Here is a 6,000-nt window from a genome sequence, read left to right as displayed (position 1 = left end):
TTAGCTCAAATTGCAGCATACTGGACCATGCTGCAGCCCTGTGTTGGAGTGGTGTGTGCAGAAATTCACAGCACATCCTCCAGGCCAAAATTACCTTGCTACCACAGCATTACCTGGGGTCATACCACACACTATCACACACCACACCACACTGACATGCTTTAACAATGACCACCACATTATATCACACCACCAAACTTCACCACAGCACGCCATCATCCGAATATATGTACAGTATATAAATTAGAATATTGGTCTGTCTGTTTGTTCTCTATGGAATGCATATAACACTGTCTAAACACTTCTAACAGGTGTAACTTTTTACGACGAGTTTTGATGTGTACATTACAGTTACTAAAGTGGTGTTTCTGACAGCATATTTGATTTGTGACTAGATATAGTGCTTTAAAAAAATGACACAAATTTTATACAATATGGAATTTATGCATGCAATTTATGGTAAGGGATATCACTTTTCACGCCTCTACTCACCACAACCTTTGCATCCATGAAAATACTTCATCCATTACTGACTATATTCTTCATCCATTTACTACGAGGCTCTTTTCAGGCTAAATAAAACTGGCTGGCTATAGCCGGAATAAACCAATGGACATTTAAAGCATTTAGCATGACTGTTTCCAGCCACTTCACTAAAAGCCATCCCTAAGCCTAATATACCGTCAAGCTTTTGGTGGTGGCAAAAATATAATGCAAAAAGGCGACATCCTTGAGAAGGTCAGGTGAGATTATACAGTTGGTCGCTACTCGTGGTCTGCTTCTAACTCGTCAACCATTACTTTTACAGAATAACAACCACGGTAACCATTCTCACCTTAACGTCTCCCATTTACGGTTTTGGTGACGATTAGTGGTCTGATGGTTCTATGATCATAACCACCACTATTACAAATCCACAAACACGGTAACGACTTCCTCTATTACATAGCTCATCAACTATCAGTTTTACAGATCCACAAACACAGCCACCATTTCTACCTATATATCCCTCAATTACGTAACCTGTACCTCATCAACCATTCCTCATACAGCACCCGCCAAACAGAAACCTTTTCCACCTATACTGTATATCCCGCAATTACGGCTATGGTCACTACTATACCTCTTTTACTTTAATTTGGCCTAAAACTGCCACCTCTCCAACTTGAATGCTGAATTGTAACGAAAATTTAACCCAAGAATATGATGCTAGTCATGTAAAGGCGCTACGGAAAGGATGCAGAACTGTAGCATTGTTCTTTTCAGTTACAGAGCTAATTAAATTAAGCTGCAAAAGGACCAAAATCTGGGCCAAATTAAGGTGCAACAAGTATACTGGTCTGCTTCTTATACAAAGCCAAGGACTAATTTTGCAGCCAGAAAAACCCTTATGCTAACATCTCTCACCCAAATGAGGTCATATTGGGCAAAGGGGAGACAGGGAGGAGGAGAGGAGCATGGGGAGGAGTGAAGGAAACGAGAGGGGAGGGAGGGAGAGGGAAGCATAAGAGAAGGAGAAAAGGAGGAGGAGAAGTAATGACCAGAGGAGACGGCAAGCAAGAACGAGGGGGTAGAGCGAAGATGAGAATAAAATAAAAAGAGGATTAGGAGGAGGGAGGCGGGAAAGGGCAAAGAGCATACGAGGAGGAGGGAGGGACGGGAGGGAAGGTGGAAGTAAGGACTCTGAAGGAAGTAAGAGAGGGCGAGAGGAAGTAAGAACTGAAGGACGAAAGGAAGGATGGAAGGAAAGAAGGAAGGAAGGAAGGATGATGGAAGGCAAGGAGACCAAGAACGAGGGTGATAGTAACTAAAAGGAGTAGAGAAGAATAGGAGGGGGAAAGGGTAGGAAATAATGGGGAAGAGTAGAAGCCGGGATGGGAGAGGGGAGTGCAGGAAACGAAGAAGTAAGAGTAACATACAGGATAAGGAAATCTGATATGAAAACAGCACTGGAAGAGGAGCAGGTGGAATGAATGAGGGAAAAGGAGAGGAGAGGAAGGCAAAGAAAGAAGGGAGGGAGGAGGAAGGAGACAAAGAAGGAAGGAAGAGAGGAGGAAGGAGACAGAGAAGGAAGGAAGAGAGAAGGAAGGAAAAGAGGAGGAAGGAGATAAAGAAGGAAGAAAGAGGAGGAAGGAGGTAAAGAAGGGCAAAGGAAGGAGGAAGGAGAAAATGAAGAAGGAAAGCAGGGAGGTAGAGCAATAAAGAGGGAGAGGAAAGTTAAGATTGCTGGAGCACTGAGGAAGGGGGACGACGGGTGAAGGAGGGTATGGGGTGGTGGGGGAGGAAAAGTTAAAAACCACAGGGGTGATTTGAGAGAGATATATATATATATATATATATATATATATATATATATATATATATATATATATATATATATTATATAGATAGATAGATATAGATACACACTCGTATATGGACACACTCCACCATCAACCTAGAAACAATAATGTTAACATTTTCCTCTTGGTGTGGGGAAACAACAATATGCAAATGGAACGACTAGAAACACACACACACACACACACACACACACACACACACACACACACACACAGTTTCACCATACTCGTAACTATCACTTTCACTCGCATGTACGCTATTGTTTCTCTAGCATCATCTAATGCTACCACAAATATGCGTCACAGTACTTTTGGCTTTAAAAGTGAACGCGCGTGCTTGTAGGCAAATCATGGGGCCATTTACCACAGCAATTATCACTTACATGAACCTGAACCTCCTACTGAGCACAAAATATTTCCTTTTAAAGCTTCTGAGTATGCAATTGCACTTGGCCATATCTCTAATTAATGGACCAACTGCTTATACCTTATTATAACAACAAATTTAAATGTTTACTCAGACAATGAATTTTCCTACTAAATGTGGTTGATTCACTTACGACTGGGCAAAGTAAGTGGGAGAGAAACACAGGAAAACCAATAAATTCTTATTTTCTCTAATGTTTCAGACTGCATACACGACTGAAGTTCCTGTGCTTGCCTCTTTACTGGGTTTCCCCACAACGCAGCAAAATGTTGTATGGAAAACAATTTGCTATGGAAAAGGTATCAGAGCTCTCTCTCTCTCTCTCTCTCTCTCTCTCTCTCTCCTTACCTTCCCTCTTGCAGACCTCCCTGTCTCCCTCTCAAGATCCTGTTCGTGCCACTCTCACCTTGCCTCTTGACTCCCACACAGACTGCTGCCTCCCCACCTGTCTGCCACGCCATCTGTCTGCCACGCGGTCCGTCTTCTTCCTCACTTGTCTGCCTCTTTGCCTTTTCCTACCCGTTACCTCCTTTCCTACCCACAAGTGAATCACCTCCCCTGCCTACCTACCTGTCTATGTCTGTCTTCCTCTCAGCCCCTTGCAAAGCTGCATGTTACTTTCATCTCTGTTTGTTTGTCTGTCTGTCTTTTGCTTACCACCTGTCTGAGCACCTCCCCCCTGCCAGAGTCCTTAGGCATCTTATTCCTGCCTGCCACTTTGCCTTCTTAATCCCTTCCTTTGTGTGTGTGTCTGTCAGTCTGCCTGCCTGCATCATGTCCTCGTAACCTTGGCCCTGACGGCACTCCTGGGTGGGCGGGTCGTAGCTCCCCCCTTCCCCCCATCTCTCACCCCTTACCTCGCCCGGGGGAGCCACCTCAAGGGGGGTATCGACCGAGGCCTTTGTCACCTGTCACTCTCACACTCACCATTTCACGCACTCAGCCACGCACTCACGAGCACACACTCAACCACACACCACCTCACACACTCAACCACACACCACCTCACACACACACACACAATCCCGTACTCATCACCACACCACTCCCAACCCACAACACACCCTCACGCACTTTCTGAATTTAGAACCTGTTTTCCATACTCACGCACTTCGTCATTCGCCTCAAACTCCTCACGCTTCACCATCCACCATCACGCACTCTCACCTTCCATTCAGTACAAGTTTATCATCATTACACACACACTGTCATTCATCCCACACTCATTCACCCAACACTCCATCACTCACCTCGCACTCATCAACAAACGCATTTTCAAACCCGCAGACTTTATGCACTGCCTCACGCACTCACACCTTGAATTCGTAAGTAGCCATAATCCTCACGCACCTTGTCATCTGGCACTCGATCATTCATCACGCACTTCACCACCGCCGCGCTATCTCAGCTTGACCTCAGGCCAAATTTACCCGCTCAAGCACCGGCATTCTCTCTCTCTCTCTCTCTCTCTCTCTCTCTCTCCTGTAACCAACTGATTCGATGTAGGAAGGCCGTCTTGTACTGAAGCCTGTTTAACTACGTAAAGACACCTCGTACAGAAGAGATAAGAAAATTCTATTTCTAAACCATTCCATCACTCTTAAGAGGAATGAAGTCATCACAACATTGAAACAATAAAATATACGGTAAATGTATGGTTTAAAGCTGTGTTATGTAATGCATTACATGCGACAGGTGACAGACTGAATGTGGCTGAATGAGGTTGTTTTCTCCTGTATTCGGCGCTACCCCACTGGAGGAGATAACAGCAAGCACACGTGTGTGTGTGTGTGTGTGTGTGTGTGTGTGTGTGTGTGTGTGTGTGTGTGTGTGTGTGTGTTTTTTCAGAGAAATCCCAGCAGCCTAAAAGTTATTATTTTTTTGTTAATTCTGGTTTCCTTTGTTAAGTTCAGTCGGCCTTACATATTGTCTAAGAGGGGTTAGAAAATATCTTGTTCAATTCTCCTAGTGCACTGAAATCACTTGGAGGAGGACATTAAGGCTCACACTCCAGTATATTGCGTGGCTCAGGAAAATCACAGTTGACAAAAGACAAATGGCAGGATGAAAATAATATAACATGAAAACAAAGTTTTTATAAAACTTTGTTTAAAACAAAATGGTATATGAAAAAAAAAAAAAGGAAAAAAAAGCCATGTCAAATAAGCTGAAAATCAGCCACAACTTAGACAGACATAACCCACTGTAAATAAGGACAAAATATATATCTACTAATACCAAAATACAGAATACAACTCACTGAGTACGGTAGCATTAAATGGCCAGGCAAAAATAACCCATCAAAAATAATTAAAATTCTTGTAAGGGGACGGGTGGAGAGTGAGAAAAGAAAAGGAAGAACAATGAACAATGCACAGAGGACGCATATACAGGATTTCTATGCAAAGGCGTGGAGATTGATTGTGAAAGAGGGATGAGGAGAGAAGAACAGAGGAGGAAAAGAAAAACAATATAAAGTCGGGAGTCAATACACACAACACTGTTTCTTTCTTCTCCCATTTCTCAGTCACCTTCATTTTTATTTCTCTCTTTTTTTCCTCTAGTATATTTTCTCTCCTCTCTCACTCCCCCAGCTCCTCTTTCTCTTTCCTAACTCCATTCCAACAAAATTTCCAGCCTTTCCTTCCTGTCTCCCTACACCATTCACTCTCCTCCATCCCTACTTCTTTTTACTCACTCTATTTCTTCCCTCATTCGCATTCTTCCCTCCCTCCTTCAGTCCTTTCCTTTCCTACCTCTCTTCTTCCATTATTTACTCCATTTCCGCTATCCCTAGTTCACTACTTTAATTTCCCTCGGCTTCCTTCCTTCCCTCCTCACCCTTTCTTTCCTTACCCTCTTACACTATCTTCCTTTCCCCCTTTCCTTCCTGGCAAATTATGATACAGTAATAACATTTAAAATCTCCTGCATAAATATTCAGCTTCTGATCACCAGCAATTGCAAACATGTTCTCTCCTGAATGTTACAGTTAAGGATTATAATTCTTTGCAATGCACAGCATGGAGGACACAAACAAAAAATTATTTACATTTGCAGTCAGGAATATCGCTCCGCCATTTAGTCGGAAAATTACGAAACTCTAACACAGTATTCTTAAGTTTTTTGTGTTCCGACGATAACATCACTGCGTTTCAAAAGTCACTGCTCACTGTCTCGTTGTTTATCGTAAGGAAGTGAACGGCTATTTCTGTCTGCAATAGTACATAA

This window comes from Coenobita brevimanus, chromosome 84 (genome assembly GCF_032717465.1).
Source record: "Coenobita brevimanus isolate Jiangsu-jjx chromosome 84, ASM3271746v2, whole genome shotgun sequence".
Taxonomy (NCBI): Eukaryota; Metazoa; Arthropoda; class Malacostraca; order Decapoda; family Coenobitidae; genus Coenobita; species Coenobita brevimanus.
Note: the sequence above shows the minus strand (reverse complement) of the source record.